The following is a 17,701-nucleotide window of genomic DNA, read 5'->3' on the forward strand; positions in this document are numbered from 1 at the left end:
CTGATGAACCTGATGTTTCTCTGGGGGTCTCTGTGGTTTGATCACTCAGTTGAGGGGCTTCTGAAGCTGTATTAGTAAGGCACACAGAGCCCTACTCTGTCCCCAGCTAAGGAGTGTCCAGCTCCCCGCTTCCTCCCCCGGCACCCCCCTGATGTCTGTTTTCTACCAAGCTGTCCAACCCCATTAAGGATGGGACACAGAGCAAACCTCTTGCAAGCTAAGGGATTGCTCCAGGCTGGGGTTGGGGAGGCCCTCATTGCCTTGGCCTCTCTCTCCTTCCCAGTGATACTCCTGGCGTTCATGTCTAGAAGATCCACAGCTACCCTTCATTTCACATGCAGCCACAAGGACTTAAGATCCAGACTTCCCCTACTGACAGCTCAGGGGACCCCAAAGATTATTTGAAAATAATCTTTTCAAAAAGCTGAATATTATTATGGGCTAGTTGGTTATCCACTGTGATACCATTACCTCAATATCAGATGTCATTCATTCATTCACTCCACCTAGAAGTCTAAGTGCAAAGCACTGCGCTAGTTGCTGGGCTACAAGAAAGGGGGCCACGAAGACTGGGGCTTCATGACACCCACCGTTAAACATCAAGTTTCAAATGCAACACAGAGATTACAGCTCACTTACTGCAAAATGGTTAATAGAGTGAAGAGAGTTCTGAAGATCAAAAACGAACAAGTGGAAAGGCTAAACACAGGGCAGCGGTGGGAGGAGGGGCAGGGAAGAGATTAGATAAGAGTAGGAAATTAGCACAGAAGTTTATCAAAAAGTAAAATATCAAACAACTCAATCAGCCCATGCGATACAAGTAATCAGATCATTTATACACACGGACACCTCCGAGGAAATCAGAATCAAATAACGAGCAGGGGGCGGAAGAGAGAGCCTGGGGGTTGGGAGACCCAGGATGTTGCCTGTCTATGTAACGTCAGACTCCACTTAGCCTCTCTGGGTCTCAGTTTCCTCATCTGTAAATTGAGAGATGAAGTCCCTTCCATGTTCAAAGTTCCAGAAGTCTGTTCGCTAGCTGACAAGTGTATGTACAAGTTAAAGCCAGGGTAAGGTGTATTTCAAATGAGCCTAGAAATAGGGTCAGGGGTCATCAGGAGCTGTGACCATGGCCTGAAGCAGCTTCTGGGGAGATACCTCCTCGGAAGTGGACCCAGCATCTCCCAGCCCCACCTTGTTCCTGCTCTTACCTCAGCAGCAGGTAAAGCTCTGTCCTCATGCATCCTCCTCACTGACCAGGGCAGATGCCCACTGCTCAGCTGCTTGACTGCTCAGCACAGAGCAGGGAAGCTTCCAGAACGGCACGTGAGATCTGCTTTCTGGGATGTCACTGCGTACATCTTACGTCCCGCTGCTCCAGTTCACTCCTAGTTTCTAGGCAAGACTGCATGCAAACTGCCCCAGAAAGAGAGCCATCTACTATTTTCTCAAAAATATCCAAATAAGGAAACCCTACAACCTCTCTGGTGTCTCATATCCCAACCCTGTAACCTAAATCTTTTCTGATACGATTAAAGCTCCCTCTCTTGGGCTATTCTCAGAGGGAATTACAGAAGCTGCTCAATTCACAAAAATTCTGTCACATGCCTCGTTGATGGCCACTGGGCCTTCAAAAAAATTCTTTTAACCTGCTTTGGGAGGCTCTTTTTCTCCAAATCTTTAATAGTTTCCTTTGCTATCTTCTGCATCTATGTCAAGTTCCTTAAATGATAACACAAGAAAAACAGAGTCACAGAATATAGAGGTAAAGGCACCAGATTTTCTATCTGGCCACTCTCTTCCTGTCACAGAGGAGTGAAATAACACCCAGGTTAGAGGATGTGACCAATGTCACCAAGCTCATTGGGACTGGAGTCCAAGGCTCCTTATTTCTCCTCTTTCCTTTATAATAAGTTTTCAAACCTAAGAGGGAATGTTGTTCTTTAAATAAGACCTGCTCAACATACGGTAAAGTATAATTCCCCCGTGATTTCAAATATCTTATGAATATAATTTCATGTATGTTTCCTACACGTGAAGGAGAACTTAATCTAGGTATTGAGAAGGCAGCATCCAGGTCTGGGCTACAAACAACACGTGCCCAATACTACACACATATCCTACTGGCACCTTCAGGGTTACAGTGACCGAGGCAAGGTGAACGTCCTCTGTATTCATCCGTACATTCATTTTTGACTCTGCAGGAAGGACCTCTGATATTTCTTAGCAACCAAAAAGCAAACCACATTAAAATAACTCACGCTGAGGCACAATGTTCTTAAGACAAAGCACCAAATTCATAGATGAATATGAAAATGATACCCCTAGACTTCTGAGATCAGCAAGGTTTCAGACATTCTGTCCTCTGTTGGTTGGGTGGGGCTCTGTGAGTCCTTCCTCCTCTGAGCTCTGGTTCAGACCCCCATGTCTACATCTCCATTTCTTCCAGCAGATTATGAGATCACAAACTATATGAGATCATCTCACAGCACTGCCTCCTGGCTGGCACGCAGTATAAGTACGTAGGAAATCAGTTGTAGCCATGAACAAACAAACGCATAAACAAACGGTATACAGGGCTTCAGAAGTCTACTATTGAGAACGAACGTATGGACACCAGGGTGGGAGGGCGGGTAGGATGGATTGAGAGATTGGGACTGATGTATGTACACTACTATGTATGAAGTAGATGGCTGGTGAGGGCCTACTGTATAGAACAGAGGGGAAAAAAAGAAGGTACAATCTGTTTGCAGGATGTATATTAAGTTAACCTTAAAAATGCATTCCAATATACATTAGGTGCAGACAAATACTGTTTGATTCCCCTTATACGAGGTACCTAGAATAGTCAAATTCATAGAGTCAGAAAGCACATTGGTAGATGCCAAGGGCCAGGGGGTGGGGGGAATGGGGAGTTAGTGTTTAAAGGGGACAGAGCTTCAGCTTAGGAAGGTGAAAAATTCGGGAGATGGATGATGGTGAGAGTTGCACAACAATGTGAATGTACTTAGTGCCACTGTAGAGTTAGATACGGTTAAAATAGTATGTTTTATATTATATGACTTTTACCACAATAAAAAAAAACATTAAAAAAAAGAAGTCTACTATCACCTTCTTTGAGGAGTTGAACAATAATATTCTTGTGTACATACTTATCATATCCCTCCCACTGAAAGATACAAACAACAGAACAAGGCAAGTGGATGCATCAAGTTTATATGAAACCACTTTGCAGGAAAAATGACTTTGCAAGTGTCCCCTGGCAGTCTTTGAACTAGGCTGGGGATGCCCCCTGGTCCCCACCCTCCAGCCACCAGAGGGTTCCGGCTGAGGTAACAAAACCTGGGGCTGGGCAGTTTCTGTAAACCCTGCTGGCCGCGGCTGATGCTCAGGTCTCTCTACCTAAGTGTACAGTGTCTGACTTGGAGCCGAGTCCTGCTGGGAAGAAAGGGGCTGTGGTGTGGAGAGAGAGCAGGACGGAAAGGAGGGTAAAATCAGCTGAGATGCACAAACTCAATGTACCAGGAACGCACAGGAAAGAATTAGGAATGGGTGTTAGAGTTCATTTGAATGTAATTTGCATATCACTATCTGGATTATGAAATTCATCCTCTGGTAATTCTAAGTGTCCACCACTAAGCGGATTCATATATTTCTTTGTACATTTCTTCTTTCACTAAACATCTGCCAAGTAAGTACCTACTATATGCTAGGTCGTGGGTTAGATGCTGGCGACGCAGACGTAAGATGTGGTCCTGGCCTGTTTAGTAGGGGAGAGAGACACCAGGCACTAGAATACAGGGGGACTTTTTAGATCCACAGGAATGGGGAAAACAGCTCTCCCCTGGGGAGCCAAGCGTGGTGCCCCGGGGAGAAGTGACATGTGACCTGGGTTTCCACAGATGAGGAGGAGACAGCTTAAAAATCAGTCAGTCTTTTCCTTATTCATGTAGAATGATGAACCCATATTCTCTCCACAGAAAGTTTATCTATGTTGGAGCCAGAGAAAACAATAGCTAAAGGACAAATGGAAGACGAACTAATGTTTACTGAGTGGTTACCCAATGCTAAGTGTTTTATATGCGTTATCACATTTCATTCCACCACAACTCTATGGAGCATTATGATGATTTCCTCTTTATAGATGAGGGAACTGAGATTTAAGTAACTGGCCCAGGGTTACATTGCTCTGAACTGGGGAAGCCTCAGACAATATGGCCCTGCCACGTGAGAAAACGGGAAAATGGGAGTCCTGAAAAGTGAAGTTGCTCCCCAAAGTCTCAAAGTGAGCCCGTGACTCGTCAGAAAAGAGGAGCAGAGCTTCCGGAATCTTAGTTTGGTGTAACCAAAGTATGGGAAAAACACAAGTCAATGAACATTTAAACAACTTAAAGGTTAAAAAAAACCCTGAGATGCACAGTCCATCAAATGTACTTTACATCTTCAATATGTGGATGGAGAGAATAAGGGGAAGAGTTTCTTCCACTCGTTTTAAGAACAGCACAGGCTTAGTTTACAGCTTCACCTGTGCTAGAACACGACCCACTTTCTCCCAGTCTAAGCAAGCGTGAAAAGGCATCATAGGCGTCTCACAAACCTCATTTGTACGTTAACGATCTTATCTTCCTTTATGAAATTAAGCTTGCTATATACATAAAAAAGAATGAACTAGGAAGCAACATGGTATGGTGAAAAGATGCTGGATTTTCTGATGCAACAGCTTCTGGCTGTGTGCTTGAGTACACGTTACTTAAAATTTCTGAGCCTCAGTTTCTTCATATGTGCAAAGGGGATATTAATAATGCAATCGCAGTGCTCACTCCATAAGAGTTGTGTTAGAATGAAATTAGATAAAGTGTTTAAATTGTATACAACAGTGCTTGGCGAAGGAAGGGAGGGAGGGAGGGAGGGAAGAAGGAAGGAAGGAGAAAATAAAAAAGCACCAGAACTTTTACAAAATTATCTTGGGGAACAAACCCAGTTTCCACTATAAACTATGTGAAATATTATATAGAGCCACTGTCTAAAATTCACACTTAATTGTATGTATGTTACATGTGTGGGTGGGTGTAAATCTAGATTTCACACCTATGCTTTATCTTCAAATGATCTTAGCTTGGTTGCTCTGGCTCTTGTACCACATCTCTCCTCCAGAGTCCCTGAAGTCAGTTTCAAAAGCAATTGCGGAATTAGAAGATGATATCAAGTAGAAGCCCACAGCATCGGTATTGGCTGTTCTCATGCTGAGTGGTCAAGGGGCTCTGGGCTTAGTCTTGCCTGAAATACTTATCGTGGAAAGTACCTTCCGACAGTTGAGGAAGTGTGGCCAGAGTGGGAAAATGTACAGCAATCTTAAGAAAAGCCTGCACATTCATTGTGAGACATGAAATGAATAAAGATCTTGGGTATCTGTGATGAAGACCATTGGGCTATGTGTCTCCTTGCTCTCAGGCATACCAATGCTTGGGGACTGAGTCTGCTGGCCTCTTCTCTGCCTCTATCTCTTACCCACTCCGGAATTCTCCAGGCATTTTCTCTGCTGTGGTCTGAGCTGATGGAAAAACACTAAGACAACATGCAGCTGACATCTGTATACTAGCAATGACAACAGAAGCTTCTATTTACTCTCAATAATGTGACCTCATTTTCTATGGGTTCCTTGGGGTAGTTCTTTTAGAATTTCTAAGGACAAGCTCATTCTCATAAAAAACAAAATGAGGGCTTCCCTGGTGGCGCAGTGGTTGAGAATCTGCCTGCTAATGCAGGGGACACGGGTTCGAGCCCTGGTCTGGGAAGATCCCACATGCCACGGAGCAGCTGGGCCCGTGAGCCACAATTGCTGAGCCTGCGCGTCTGGAGCCTGTGCCCCGCGACGGGAGGGGCCGCGATAGAGAAAGGCCCGCGCACCGCGATGAAGAGCGGTCCCCGCACCGCGATGAAGAGTGGCCCCCGCTTGCCGCAACTGGAGAAAGCCCTCGCACGAACCGAAGACCCAACACAGCCAAAAATAAATAAATAAATAAATAAATAAATAAGAAAATCCTTAAAAAAAAAAAAAAAAAAAAAAAAAAACAAAATGAGCAGTTACAGATAAACTGAGGCAGGAATTTGTATTCATTTGATGGACTAGATTTATCTACACTTTCTTGGAAGCCACAGTTTGGCTGGCAAATATTTACCAATACCAATTTACTAATGGGATATGCTATGACATTTCTTTTGTCAAAATTTTAAATAACTAAATAGCCTAAACGCTTCATAACCCTTAAGAACTCTGTACCATAATATCCTCAAGCATTTATTTGTTTGGTATAGCAGCAGACCCATCAAAAGCAGAGTTGGGATCTCCGCCTGATGGAAAATTAGGAATAATCATTGAATATTCAATCGCAGAAAGGAATATTTAGACTTATTAGAAAGTAGCCAGTGGATCATGTGAGAAAATACAATGCAATGAAAACAGACATGGTTTACATGTTTAAGAAACTGTGAATATTAAAATGGAAAAGAGGTAAGGTGTGACTCTCGGCTCTGACTAGCTCTGTAACCTTGGACTTAACCCTCCCTGAACCTCAGTTCGATCACCTGTTCTAAGAAGATGACAACATCAACCTCATGCAGCTTTTGTGTGGAAATACAAGAGCAAATGTATGTCAAGAGCTTAGCACAATGCCTAGCAAATAGTGAGGGCTCAATAAGTCAGCAGCGATGGTGATTACAGCAGAGTGAGATACACACACAGACTGATGAAATCGGGAAACGGGAGGGGAAATGGACCCAAGAGCAGACCCAGCGGATAGATAGTACTTTTCCCTATTTCAGAGATGAGGGAACTAACTGAGCGTCAGGAGGCTTAAGAGACTTGCCTGGGCTCCAAGATTAGTTTACTAGGCTAGAAAAGGAATTCAAATTTGCCTCCAAATTTGCTCTTTTCTTTATACCATACCTGTTTGTCTCATGCACAGAAACTGCAGACACTCAGGCTCACAAGCTTTAAAAACTGACATTATATATGATATTTAATACATTTTATATTATATACATTATATTCAATCACCAGACAGCTTAAGAGTCCCAACCGTCTTCCTCTGTGGTCACAGGAAAGAAACAGAGCATCAGGGATATTCTGATGAAAAATCTCAACTTGAAAGACAATGAGGGAAGGGAAAAAAATCTGAAAAAAGTCATCAAAGGTGCCCATGATATTCCATCTTTCCAAAGGGAAAAAAAATTTTAATGTTATAAAGCATTGGAAATGAAGGGAAAGTTCATTTACATCTTTGAGATGAAGAAAACGGGGCTCAATAATGCAAAACTGCATACACGTTCCTCATTTTTTCTTACTTTCCCTTTGCATCTATTACGTAGCTTTCTCCATAAGGAATGTATTTTCCACTCTTCTTTCTTAATCTGGCCCTCCTGGTGAAAGTAATGTGAGCCCATGACATCAAGGAGGTGCAAAGGATCCACATTTTAAAATGTGACACCTGAGGTTAACAAAGATGCAGTTCTAATTCTAAATTTTGCCTGAGGAACGGCGAAAAGGAAGAGGATGCAAATTTTATACAGATGCATTTGTGCGCCTCTTTACTTCATTCATTCAGATACACAGTTTGGATAAATATTGGAGATAACTACCAGACTGAGGAATCAAAATGCAGGGTATTATTTAATTGTAAAGTAATTAGTCCATTCATTCACTTCCCTCTTGAAAGTGCAACCAGAGAAAAAAGGAAAAGAAATTATCTTCGAGATTGCAATTCACATGCAACGTTAATTTGCCGGCCAAATTTGGCATCTTGGCTTTTCTGCCTGTGCAGAATGTAATCTCTTTTCCATTTTAGCTCAGCCAGTCAAGAGGATGTGTGTGTGTGTCTGTGTGTGTGTGTGTGTGTGTGTGTGTGTGTGAAAGAGAGAGACAGAGAGGTGGGGGGGAGAGAGGGACACACAGACAGACAAAGAGATGGAGAGAGCATGCAAGTGTGTCCATCTGTCCGTGGAACTGGTGCTAAACTCAAACAAGAATCAATGCTGCAACCACAAAACTGTGGCTTTCTTTGCAAGTTCCTCAATTTAATATCTTAGCTTTTCCTTCTGCCAGAAAAAACAACTGACCATATTTGAGAAACAAGCCTCCGTATAACTTAAAGTGGGGCTGAGGCAGGCATGGCTCTGAAGTCGAGCAAAACTTATTTTAACTCAGTAAGTGGGTCACTTTTTACCTCTATTCTTCAGCTCACAATTAAAACAATCTTTCATTCTTTCACAGTTTTTAGGACACCTATATTTGGTCATTACTATGTAATTATAGAGATGTGTGCTTGGGTATAAATACTAAATTGTTTAATTTATTCGTGTCTATCAATCACAACAGTTAGAAAATGGGAATGCCACTTGACTCAAGTATTCTAATCTTCTATGACTGAGAACTTTTCAAAGCTTTTGAGGGTAGAAATCATGTTTTGTGACCTATGCACAGGCCTATAAGTTGGTAAAAACCAAATAGTCAAGGGCAGAGGGGCTGAGTAAATACTGATGATGATGATGTTGACAAAGAATAGTCTTTAATAAAAGCCATTAACGATACAGATGCATTTATTTCGGATAAATTATTATTATCTGCGTGCAACTTCAAGGGTCTAGGTACAAATAAGCACCATGGCCTGCTGCCTGTTTATTCCAGGAGGTTTCCCCTGGAATTCAGTAGTTAATATAAAATTGATTCAACTGTAGAAAATTAAAGTAATAAAATACTTGAATGGATTAACTTGCCTTCAAACATGAAGATAACACCAATACCTACCTCACAGGATTGTTGTGATGACTCAATGCATTAATATGGTCAAAACACTTAGAAAAACACTCAGTTCAAAATAGTAGTATAGAAGGCTAAGCTGTTATTATTAGGATGATGAATTGAAATTCTTTGTTCCCCATTTGCCGCTTACAGTATCTTACAAGATGGAGTGACTATGAAATTGCTGGGAAAACTGATGTAATGACTGAAATTGACAAACAAAACAACGGGAACAGTCAATAGCATAAGGAAGTTCAATCAGGAGGCAACTGAGGAAAGCAACGGGGAATTGCCATCTGGGGAGCCCAGTGGCCACAGCAGCTGCAGGGAGATGCTCCTAGAAGATGAATATCTGATTGGGTGGTAACTTCTTATACTTCAAAATGAAAACAATGTGAAACATGAACTCTTTTGATTTGAGAAGTGCATTGCCATCTGGCAAAATAGGGAAACTTGAAACTCTTGGAGTCTGCTGACACTGATTAGTTTTATATTTTGGTGGACTCTTAATTCTAATTTTTATTTCTGCAGGGTTCATACGCAGATGGAATAGAATCATTTCATTTGATGATAGCTGTGAGTTGGAAAACTAGCAAACAAAAAATATCCTAAGAAGACAATCAGATGAATCTAAATAATGTCACTTTGCTACAAAATCTATTAGCCATAAAGTCATCAGATTTTATAATTTTACTTTATAAAGTTTTGACTCTTCATAAATATAATCTTAGGAGAAAATTTCTTAGTTTTATTTTACCTAACTTGATTTTAGAATTCATTTGCCATCTTTCCCGTATATGCAGAGGAGCCTTCACTTTTTTGGTAACAAGGAGAAGTTGACTTGAGAATTTTCTGAGAAGGGTGCAAAGTGAATAAGTAAAAGTTAACGGTATCTGTTCCTGGGCTCTTGGTCATCCAATATGCTTATTATCAGGTACATAATTTTGGTAAGGGTAGCTAAGTTTTAGCTCAATTAATGTATTTAAACTAAAATAATAAGATTAATTTTGCCTGCTGGCTATGGTCATTGGACAATTTCTTAAATTCCTTGAAGTCAATGTCTATTTAGTGCTTTGAGACTAAAATGAAGAATAGTGCTTTGACAAAAAGGAAGCATGTTAGAAAGCAAAATACTGTACTAGTGTTATATCTCCGTTCATAGCAGTCACTGGGGGAACTCAGTAAATATTAGGTTAACAAGTGAAATTAAAAAAAGACTTCTATGCATATCTAAGGAACTGAGAAAAAATTCAGTAAATATCATGAGCACCTACTACATGCCAGGAGACACAGAGAAGGAGCTCAGGCTGTCAGCAAATTAAGGACTTGAAAGGAAAACAATATGATTACTGCTCTACTTACTCTAAACTCAAAGCATTAAGCAAACACACAGAAGAATCAGTGGAGGCAAGAACCAGTAGGAAAGACCTGCAAAAGAACAGGTTTCTTGAAATAAGCCTTAAAAAATGACCAGAAGTTTCACAGATAAAGAAGAAAACACTTGGAAAGACAGTTGGAGTGAAAAGAAGTGAAAGAGCATGGAACTTTCTGGTGGTTTGTGGGCTTGTGCACTTGGCATGTGGGTAAGTGGAGGGGGGAGGGGGAGAGGTTGGAGGTGGCAGCTAGAGCAGACGGAAGTGACAAGAAATAAGGTTGGGAAAGTGGCTGAGGCAGGTTTGTGAAGGCACACAATTCTTGAGTAAAATTATGCATGACTTAAAAGAAAACACTTCATTCTATTATTATATGAAACCCACAATGATACCTCTTATTTATAAAAAAGTTTCTGGGTTTACTGCAAATTGTTGTCTTCTTTCTTTCTCTCTTCAAATCATGAATGCTAAGATCTCTTCAGTCAGCTTCAGAACAAAAAGCCTATAACGATGTACATCTGGGAAAAATATGCTGGTGGGGAAGATAGGCTCTGGAAGAGACAGATGCTTACAGAGAGGAAGAATGGAGCCTGAAATCCTGGCTACCTACCGCCCTTGCCCCTCACCCAGTGACCTTGGGCCGTGTCCTTCAACCATCTAAGCCCATTCCTCATCTCTAAAGGTAGTTGGGAGGATTAAATGAGGTCATGCATGAAGAGTGGCTTACATAGTAAGTACGTATCAATATTAAGTGTTATTACTACTTGTTCTGTCCTAATTTAAATAGATACATTTGAATGAGAAAGTTACTTGTTGGCCTCTCATTCCCCAAAGGGTTCAGCAAAAGAATTAGAAATGGCCTTAAAACACGGAAATTGTTTCCCAAATTACCGATTGTTTCAAGGCACAATTTATGAAGGAGACAAAATTTCAAATGTGACAAAAGAAAGCATCCCTGGGATAGCTAATGAAATGTCCCACCTCAGCAGTGCTTGTTCAAAGGGCAAGACCCAGAAGATTCTTCCCTGATGTTGCTGGGAGTGAACAAGAATGAAGAGAAATGGATATTTTATAACACATCAGGTTGATGCTTTAACAATCTAAACTTGATTCCATTTTTATTTCCTCCCAATGTAAGGAAAATACTGACATACCTTTGCATCCTAATTCATTTTATTCTCATCAATATTTTTACTTAAAATAAGACATAGCATATTTTTAATCTGTTATTTTTAGGGGTCCAAGTCCTCCCTCAACTCCACATTTTTGCTAGTTTAAAACTATTCAGGTGAGATGTGTCAAACAATATTGATGATCACATTTTACAAATTCAGAAATTCACATTTATAGGTAAGCAGTTAATTCCATTGAAATTTGCCTGTGTAGATGTTCTTTAAACCATTTTATTTACTAGAAACCAATTATGATAAATTACGTAAATTCAAAATCAAGACGTGTGGCTAAATCACCTTTGTTTAATGACAGTTTTTTTTTCTTTTAAGTTGTCCTGAGGAGGTAATTTTAGAAAACAAGTTGCTATACTTGATTAAGAAAAATTGGGTTTTGATAAGTGTGCGGATAAATGAATCCATTTCCAGTCCGGGTGGCTTTTATGTTTATCATCTCTCAATGGTACTAAATATTGTTGAATAACGGTAATTAATAAAGGCTGATGCTACAAGTTTCAAAGTCTATGTTTCAATAAAGTTTCTGGAATAAATATCCCATATCAACTTTATAAGAATTTCGATTATAGACTGAAGCCTTTCTTCCATAACTTAATGGTCATTTGTATGATCATAAGGATATCAAATAGTTCAGACAGTTCTACAAAACAGTACAATTAAGCAACACAAATTGCTTTTATTTTTAGAGAATAAATGGAGAAGAGGCAGCCTCTAATTCCATGTGGTTATTAAGCACACCCATTAAAAACCGTCGGTACCCCAAATCACTCAAATAACCAGTATCACACTCAGTAACATACGACTCAAGATGTTAGTACATCCACTAAAGTACTGTAAAGGAGTTTTTTAGAAAAACAGAACCACAGGAGGTAAAGTTAAACTATCCCTATTAGGCCAATAAGCAGCACCATCTAAACGATCAATAACCACTTTCCTGAGAACATTTGAAAGTAGATCAAATCACAGTAAATAGCCTCCCTGAAATAAAGCAATAGAAATAAATCAGAACACAGTTTGATTTAAAAAGGAAACAAAAATCATAGTTTTTTTTGGGGGGGGGTGATAACTGCAGATAACTGGAGAAGAAGCCACCCCAGAGAGTGGAGGGGAGGGTCCCACTCTGGGCGGCCACGAGATGTGGCTGGAGCTTCGCTGGGCAGTTAAACGGTGCCGCGGCTCATAGTGGACAAGGGTGACAGGTGCTCAGATCTCTAGCCCCCTGGGGGCAAAATCCACAATCCACAGAACCAGAGCCGCCCAACAAGCAAAACATCATAAGCATTTAGAAATGACAAAAAGACAAAGGAAATTTACCTGGTAGCAAAACTGTTCTCAGTGGTACTGGTATGTGACCAGAAACCCCCTTCTTTCTGATCTGCAGAACAACTTTGTCAACCCCGGGTGTGTGGTCACAAGGCAGGAAGTGACTAGAATGACAAATCATCAGCCAGGAAAGAAATAGATTTTGTCTTTATAAGGACATTTTTACTTAACGTGCCTTTTTTTTTTTTTTTTCTCATGTCCCCTCCCCTGCAAAAATCACCTGACAGGTCACACTGAAATTCAGAAGCCTCTTACCACTTCCTCTTTATAAGCATTTTTCTCTCTCCTTCCCTTTCTTTCCCCTCTAGCTGTCCTGTAGGCACTGGGCTACTTAAACCTGTTGATTTCAGATAATGAGGCAAGATCAGCCTGCTACCTTGACTTCTTGTTCTGCCCCTAATTGCGAACGCAATGGTCTGGTGCCTAGCTACTTACAGCAAAGATAAACAAATTATTCATTTTTAATGAAAGAGCCAAGGGAAGAGGTGGCAGTGTCCCTGAAACAAGCTAAAAGGGAGTTCCTTGGGAAAGCCCCACCCCAGGTGAAACCAAACCCCTCTCAAGAGTCCCTGAACAGTGATCTTATTGGTGCAAACAAAACAAAATGATCTCTTTAAGGGGAAGGGCCCGAAAGGGAAGGTCACCATATTATTTACTCATTCTTTTATTTATAGAGCACCTATGTACTAGGGATCTCTTTAACCCAATTAAAGATTTCAATTATTTAGACGCTTCCTACAAAGAGCACCAGCTGATCACTTAGGCAGCTGCTAGAGTCCAATGCTGCTAAATTCCTTCCTACAGACCACACTTATTTTTCGAATGCACGTTTTATAAAATTAGCAAGAGAATTAAAATATCTCAGTTCTATGCCCAAACCCCGAATGCTCGTCCTGAGGGCTAATTCTCATCTTCAAATGGAAGCGCTCAAGCGCTCACAGCCTAACAGAGGATGTGAAGGTTGGATAGTATCCTGAGTAATGTTGACCAAACATTACACATAGTCTGTCTCCGTGTTGCCCAGAGCCTGTGTGCAGCTCCAGCGGCCAGCCTGCTATTGAGGAATGAGAATCTGAGGCTATGCTCCAGCTCTGATGGTGAGTTGAAGATGCCTGATTGTTCAATACACTTCTTTATTTGCGAGGGGCCTGGGACCCCACCAGTGGGTACTATGGTTGGGGGACTGCTCTTACACTCCTTTTGCTTCTTTGATTTCTCCTCTAGAAAGTTCCTGCTTCCAACCTCAAATATCAGACCAAGCTGTTCTGGTTTCTCTACTTCATTAGTCACCGGTGTGGCAGTGTCTTGGTCAGAACCCTACAGGGGCCATCTTGGTGGAGAGGGTGGGCAGAAGAATAGGAATAGATGGTGGAGATTCAGTCCGTTCTAGAAGTGGTTCACCTCACAGAGAACTGTCAACTCTCTTGTGACTCCCCAGGGAAGACTGAGGGGGTAAATTGGACCACGTTTTCTCCATTGCATAATTACTCCCAAGTAATTCATTGCAGGAGGTGGGGTTCAAGAGGCACCTAAGTCCTTTCAGGACACCAGAGACACATCTATGCATCACTGCGACAGGGCTGATCACACTACAAAGCAGCCAAATGCTGGTGGTTTTCACTCTGGGGTGAATAATCATCAGTCAGGACTCTGCAGCAGCACAGATACTGTCTTGATGGTCTTAAGGATGAAAATATGCAAGATACTGTGGATCTCCCTAATTGCATCCCTGTGGTTTCAGGACAGAATGGAGGTGTGGCAGGAACACTTCATAAAGAAGAACAGAGACTCATTTCGTTTACCTGGGAGGAGAGCAGCAGCATGATGTCTACTGGTGCCTGGTCATTGGACATCTGAGGAATCTAAAACAAGAGCAAAATACACTTGTGCATGGGTTCAGTAGGTGTTTGAGTGCCTGTCTGGAGGCACTGGTGATTCAGAAATGAGTAAGACACAATCGCTGCTCTTAAGGAGCACATAGTCTGTAGAGGAGAAAAGCATGTAAGTAAATAAATGCCATCTGCTATAAAAAGGGGTGAAAAAGGCAGTGGAACATTGAGGCAGATGCAGATGTGAACAGAGCTGATGTTTGAAGAGGGTGAAACGTGCAGTTATGCCTCGCAGCTGATTCAAGTCAAAAAAAAAAAAAAAAAAAGCTCGTCGGATTCCAGTCAACATCTAGATTCTAGGAGATGAAAGCCATTGAATTGTGCTGCTTGCAAACACCCACCTGAAGGAACCCTCCTCTCTAGCACCCGCTCAGCTGTGGTCCCCACCTCAGCCACCCACCACTGCCTCACCCACATCCTGGACCACTCCCTCCATCGTAATCTCTCTATCTGCCTCAAGTGGCACAAGGCTACCCAGCGGCGGCAGTCAATTGTTTAGGTCTTAGACCAACGCTTGTTTGGAGAGGAATACTTTATCACTGTCAGTGTTTAGAATTGCTTGTGCATCATGATAACAAACAGCAGACTGATTTTGGTTTTATTATTCTTATGTCCTCTATAGGTCATGCCCCCCTGATGGCCTACACCCAGAGAGGACCTCTCCCACTTCCTACCCCACCATCCACATGCCTCTACTGCCACCTCTGCCTCTTAAATGGCCTGTGCTTTGCCTTCCCTCTACCCCTACTGCCCTCCTTACTTTATCCCACCCTGGGCGGCTACGGAGCTCACACTCTCAATCCCTAAAACTGCATCAGCTGCTACTTCCCGGCTACTGAATGTTGCTGAAGAAAGTCCCAGAAACATAGACTTGAAATGCTATAAATTCAAACTGTTTGCCTTCAAATTACTTCTTAGAAATGCTCTTATTCAATTTCATTAATTCCTGAGAACAGGTATTCTCAACCTGGGGTCTATGGACCCCTAACACTTTATGCATGATTTTGTGTGTATGTGCTTTTTTCTGGGTCCATCATACTATTTATCATGGTATTAAAGAGATCACAGAACCCAAAAGTTAGATGTTTATTCCAAACTCTCTCCTCTTGCCTCTGTCTCCCTCCCTACCAGCCTGCATCCTTTCCTGGCCCAATATTCCTGCCCCTTGTTTACTGAGATGATCCAAGTCATCTGGTGTTAGCTTCCTTTTCTAGCCTCCTCAACTCTCACAAGACCCATCTTTTCAATGGGAATAATAATTGCCACTTTTCTCAGAGGGTTAATGTACAGATTAAATTAAATAATACTTGCAAATTACCTAAAATGATATCTGGCTCAATTTGTGTAGTAGTAGTAGCATTTGTAATACATATATAGGCAAAACCTATATGGAAAAAGTTATAAAATTCTATACATGGACATAAAATAATTGACCAAAAAATAGAAAAATATATGGATAGACATGGCCACTTTCTTGAAAATGTTGAATTTCCCCATTTTAGTCTATTAATTCAATTCATTTCCAATTAAAATGCCAACAGATTTTACGGCCCTTGAAATATTAAATCTAAAACATGTAAGGAAGAATAAATACATGAGAATAACCAAATACAGTTTTGAAATATATCAAGAAGTGTACTAGGAATTAAAGTATATTACAGAGCTATAGTAGAAATACTACAAAGAGTATGTACTGATTAAGGGAATGGATCAAAAACAATTCCCTGTGTACGTGTGAACTTGGCATAAGGAAGCATTAAAATAAATGAGAACCAGTTCTTCAATAAATGGGACAACTTGTTTTCCTATGGAATATTTAAAAAATTAAAAGACCCATCTTTTCCTTCCCTTTCACTCTTAAAAGAGAAGGTGTTCTTCTATCTTCTCAAGGTCAATAGTTCCTCATTTTAATCTTAATCTTATATCTTCTATTTACTTAGATACCTTGCTCCATCAATTATCTCATGTTTTTCTAGCATCTTTAATGGCTTATACTATCCCCACTTCCCCTTCATGCACTGTGGGTTTTGTTCAAATGGGAAAATGCCTCTGCCTCACTCTACTGCCCATCCCCTCCCCCTGATATTTGATGGGCAGGGAATGAGAGTAATTAAGGAGAGCACAATCTCCGCCTTTGCAGAATGTCCACTGTATTCAAGGATGCAGACAAGTGACCTCACAGTGGTACTCAGAACCATGACAAAAGAAAAGCTGGGTGCCCGTGAGAGCACACAGCATTAACCCAGACTTGGGGTCTGGGAGGCATGCAGGGGGATCATAGCAGAGTGATTAAGAGTAAAGATGCTGGGCCATTTGTCTGGTTATCAAATCTCATCTCTACTACTGTATTAGTTGTGTGACCTCGGGCAAATTATTTGATTTCACTGGCCTAAGTTCCTTCATCTAGAAAATGGGGATAAGAACAGTATCTGTTTTCTACGCTGTTGTGAGGGTGAGGTCAACTGATACATGTAGAGAACTTGGAAGAGTGTGTGGTACATAGTAAATGCTATATGTGTTAACTAGTCTTTTAATATTTATACCAGGCTTTGGACTAGACTGTTCACATACATTATTTTATTTATTCTTCACAATAATCCTATGAATTAGGTATTATTTTTATTTTCTTCCTTCAATTTTTAAAAATTATAGTTTCCAATTCTACACTACTTCTCCACTATAGAATTATACACTGACATCCTTGCTGTGAGGTGGCTCAGGACCTCCCACTCAGGCAGGTGGAGCGTGGTTCTCCTCCTACCTGAGCTTATTTCATGCGACTTGCTTGAGCTTTGGAATGTTAGCAGACAGGACACAGACAGAGGTCTTGAATATGCCTACATGATTCAACTTGGTCTCCTGGACTTCTGAGTACATTTACCATGAGAAAATCACATCTTTGTTCAAAGGGAATGAGGAGATGCATGAAGCCAACCTGAAACCAACCCACAGCCCAGGTCAACTCCAGCTCACCCATGTTCTGAAGCAGAGCCATCCCAGCTGACGCAGGAATCTAGGTTCGTTGTTGTAAACAATTGAGATTCAGGGTTGTTTACGAGGCAGCCGTTATCACAGAAACAGATGACTTGCTATTTAAAACTGTACTCCTTGCCACGACCAGCTATTTAAAAC

At 41.2% G+C, this 17,701-nt stretch overlaps 1 protein-coding gene across 2 annotated transcripts in view; it reads right to left on the minus strand.

Annotated features, from left to right (window-relative positions):
- Positions 1–12,784, minus strand: part of LCP1 (lymphocyte cytosolic protein 1) — a 56,992-nt gene extending 44,208 nt beyond the window's left edge. For both annotated transcript variants that reach the window (XM_007186835.3, XM_057533224.1), the window contains exon 1: positions 12,672–12,784. The gene's annotated coding sequence lies outside the window, so the exon portion shown is untranslated. The remainder of the gene's footprint in view (positions 1–12,671) is intronic.
- Positions 12,785–17,701: the final 4,917 nt, after the last annotated feature.

The sequence above is a fragment of the Balaenoptera acutorostrata genome, chromosome 18 (assembly GCF_949987535.1).
Source record: "Balaenoptera acutorostrata chromosome 18, mBalAcu1.1, whole genome shotgun sequence".
In the NCBI taxonomy this organism is placed as follows: Eukaryota; Metazoa; Chordata; class Mammalia; order Artiodactyla; family Balaenopteridae; genus Balaenoptera; species Balaenoptera acutorostrata.